This window comes from Oncorhynchus clarkii, chromosome 5, assembly GCF_045791955.1.
Source record: "Oncorhynchus clarkii lewisi isolate Uvic-CL-2024 chromosome 5, UVic_Ocla_1.0, whole genome shotgun sequence".
In the NCBI taxonomy this organism is placed as follows: domain Eukaryota; kingdom Metazoa; phylum Chordata; class Actinopteri; order Salmoniformes; family Salmonidae; genus Oncorhynchus; species Oncorhynchus clarkii.
Window position 1 is genome coordinate 55172215 of NC_092151.1, and position 4563 is coordinate 55176777.

Consider the following 4563-nt stretch of genomic DNA (forward strand, 5'->3'; position numbering starts at 1 on the left):
TTGGGTGAGGTTCTTTCTCGCCTGAGTAGCCTCGTTTCACCGCCAAAAATAAAGTTAAACCATCTAGTGTTCAGCTATATAACAACACAATGTCAATTACAGGTAGCCTAGCCAAATAATTAATATCCAATCACATTAACCGTTACTCTCTTGCAGGAAACCTTCACTCTTGCGCAGACATTTAGAAACGAAACATGACAACTTGAAAAATAAGCCACGGGAGCTTTTTGAGCGAGAATAAAGACAACTTTCAAGTAGTAAGACATATAAAAGCAACAGATACCATTAATAATAAGGAGCTAGAAGTGTCTTATATGGTGAGCTACCGAGTGGCTAGGACAGGCAAGCCCCATACTATTGTGGAGGACTTAATTCGTCCTGCTGCCACGGATATGGCTGGTACAATGCTGGGGGAAAAGGCCAAAAAACTGTACAGACAATGACTTCATCAAACACTGTTTCACAACACATCAGCGACATGGCAGGAGATGTTTTGAAACAATTACTGCTTCGCATACAAGCCAGTGAATTCTATGTGTTACAGCTGGATGAGCCAACAGACGTGGCGTGGCGGGCCTGGCACAGCTCCTGGTATATGTCTGTTACGTTTCTGGGGGATCAATTAAGGAAGACATCCTCTTCTGCAAACCACTGGAAACCAGGGCAACCTGAGATAATATTTTTAAAGTACTGGACAGCTTTGTGACATCAAATGGACTTTGGTGGTCAAGATGTGTTGGTATCTGTACTGATGACGCAAAAGCCATGACAGAGAGACCAGGTGGAGTGGTAACGCGTGTGCAAGCAGTTGCTCCCGACGCCACTTGGGTACAATGCAGCATCCACGGAGAGGCTCTTGCTGCCAAGGGAATGCCTGACGGCTTGAAAAACATTTTGGACACTACAGTGAAAATGGTTAACTTTGTTAAAGCAAGGCCCCTGAATTCTTGTTTATTTTCTGCATATGGGCAGCGACCATGTAACGCTTTTACAACATACAAAAAGGGGCAAAAGGGGCAAGGGGCAAAGTATTGACACGTTTTTTAAAATTGAGAGACGAGCTCAAAGTTTTCTTTACTGACCATAATTTTCACTTCTCTGACCGCTTGCATGATGACGGGTTTCTCACACGACTGGCCTATCTGGGTGATGTTTTTTCTCGCCCGAATGATCTGAATCTAGGATTACAGGGACTCTCCGCAACTATATTCAATGTGCTGGACAACATTGAAGCTATGATTCAGAAGTTGGAGGTCTTTTCTGTCTGCATTAACAAGGACAACCCACAGGTCTTTCCATCATTGTATGATTTTTTTGTGTGCAAATGAGCTTAAGCTTAAGCTTACGGACAATGTAAAACGTGATAGAGCTGGGTGCGCAATTACGCAGGTACTTTCCCGAAACGGACAACACAAACAACTGGATTTGTTATCCCTTTCATGCTCTGCCTCCAGTCCACTTACCGATAGATATCTGAACAAGAGAGCATCATCAAAATTGTAACAAGGGGTTCTGTGAAATTTGAATTTAATCAGAAGCCACTGACAGATTTCTGGATAGGGCTGCCCTCTGAGTTTCTTGCCTTGGCAAATCGCGCTGTTAAGACACTGATGCCCTTTGCAACCACCTACCTATGTGAGAGTGGATTCTTGGCCCTCACTAGCATGATAACTAAATACAGGCACAGACTGTGTGCGGAAAATTATTTAAGACAGACTCTCTCCAATACAACCCAACATTGCAGAGTTATTTTTGATGAACAAATAAGGTTTTATATGTAAGATGGCTAAATAAAGAGCAAAATTATTGATTATTATATATTATTTATTATTTGTGACCTGGTCCTATAAGAGCTCTTTGTCACTTCCCACGAGCCGGGTTGTGACAAAAACTCACACTCATTCTTATGTTTAAAACTTGTTATGGCTGCAATCCCGTTAACGGGATTAATTGTCATCAACAACCACTGAATAGCATAACGCTACATTCAATGAATATTGCTAAAAATATTTATATTCAAGAAATCACAAGTGCAATATAGGAAAACACAGCTTAGCCTTATGTTAATCCAACTGTCGTGTCAGATTTTGAAATTATGCTTTACAGCGAAAGCAATCCAAGCGTTTGTGTAAGTTTATCGATCGCACGACAAAACATTAAGTACACTTAGCATCAGGTAGCTTGGTCACGAAAATCAGAAAAGCAATCAAATTAATCGTTTACCTTTGATGATCTTCGGATGTTTTCACTCACAAGACTCCCAGTTACACAACAAATGTTCCTTTTGTTCCATAAAGATAATTTTTATATCCAAAATACCTCTGTTTGTTTGGCGCGTTATGTTCAGAAATCCACAGGAAAGAGCGGTCACGACAACGCAGACGAAAATTCCAAATAGTTTCCATAATGTCCACAGAAACATGTCAAACGTTTTTTATAATCAATCCTCAGGTTGTTTTTAAAATATATAATCAATAATATATCAACCGCAAATGTCTTGTTCAGTAGGAGAGGGAAAAGCAATGGCTGTCCAAACTCAGTTGCGCAAGCAAATCTCATGCGACCACTTGACGCGATGTTATCGTTCTGGCTCATTTTTCAAAATAAAAGCCTGAAACTATCTCTGAAGACTGCTGACACCTTGAGGAAGCGATAGGAAAAGGAATCCGGTTGATATCCCTTTAAATGGAGCAAAGGGAGGCTATGGAACATGGAGTTTTCAAACTAGAAGCCACTTCCTGTTTTGATTTTCCTCAGGGTTTCGCCTGCAATATCAGTTCTGTTATACTCACAGACAATATTTTGACAGTTTTGGAAACTTTAGAGTGTTTTCTATCCAATACTAATAATAATATGCATATATTAGCAACTGAGACTGGGGAGCTGGCGGTTTACAATGGGCACCTTTTCATCCAAGCTACTCAATACTGCCCCTGCAGCCATAAGAAGTTAATAATAAATGCATCGTATAGTGTGTGTGTGGCAGGATTGCAATGATGGTAAAAAAAACATTTGAGAATGTGCTGATCCTGCTGCTAGAGGGGTATGCAGCTGGTGGTTGAATGTTTGAAGGGGTTTGGGAACCACTGATCTAATGGAATAGGCCGGTAGGCCAGCAGGAGACGGAAGACCCTTACTTGTGTAGGCCAAAGAAATAACCTCCACTATCCAGTGGGAGAGACGTTGTTTAGTGAGTGCGTTACCTGTGAGAGGTTTTGCCCAGGAAACAAACAACTGATCACATTTCCTGAATCCCTTAGTCCTGTCCATGTACATCCGCAAAGCGCGTACTGGACCCAACATATGCAACCGTTGATGTTCCGGAGAGGAAAACGGTGGGGGATAAAAAGCTACCAGCTCAAGGGGAAGACACATCAAAGAAGGGTTAATATTCTTAGGGGTAAAGGTGGGGTTAAGCCGCAATGTTACCCTATTGTTACCGGGTGCAAACTGTGCGCATGATGAGTTTATTGAGAGTTTCTGAATGTCAATTACACGCTTGTGATAGCGCGGTCTTAAATGAAAGCATCTTCAGCTCCACCTGATCCAGGGGCTCAAAAGGCTATTGGCATAGAGCATCCAAAATAATTGATAAATCCAATGATGTGGCAAGCTGTTTGGACACCGGACACAAGCGATCTGCACCCTTCATAAAACGGGCAACAAGGGGGTATTGCCTGTCATGAGAATTTTCAATCCCAATGATAATAACTATCAATCAATAGCTTTGACCGATCCCCGGGGTTTGTAAGACCATGGGTGTAATAATAATTAGGCAAAGATTAGTACCGTTTATTCAGAGAATGTTCTAAAGTCTATTATACAAAGACATCCATTTTATAGCTGCGCACATACTTCCATACAAACAGTAGGTGAGTTTTATCCTTCTCCATAGTTCTCACCACTGTGTATCACTACCCAGCCGACAGTTCCATTCCCCCGAGATTAGGGAAACCTTGAGAAGACCTCCCTATGCTATCATAAATTCCTCAGAGGCAGGTCGGTCCAAACACAGTTTAACTGTTGTCGTTTTTTTCTTCGGCACACACATACAAGTTAAAATCCTAAACTATGCCTTGCTCAGACAGTCTTTGTTTTTCCACTATACAGATACATTGTTGAATCTAATTCTGACTAAAACTACACACATCATCAGATTATAATTGCATGATTCTAATCAATTTCATACAGTTATAAGGTTTCAGAGTGGAATTATTTCATCATTATTTTTCAATATTTAAATTATTTTATCATTGCCCCACTGTCGTGCTCCCAAAACCCACATGACAAGCCTAAATAGCTGTAGACATACCTTAATAGGAGAAAAAAGCTCCTGTAGAAACGACAGGATTCCTGGGACAGAGCACTGTAATGGCACGGTCTGTGATTTAGCGCACCATTCCTCAAACACTTTCCATGTACAATTATAATGTGACCTGGTGGATGAGGCTCTAGCACTGAATTAGTATGAGCGATGGCCCCTTCTCCCACACCCTAGCTAGGGTGGAGGAAATCAGGGCCAGTGGGGGGAATGCATACAGGAGGATGCGTGTCTACTCATGC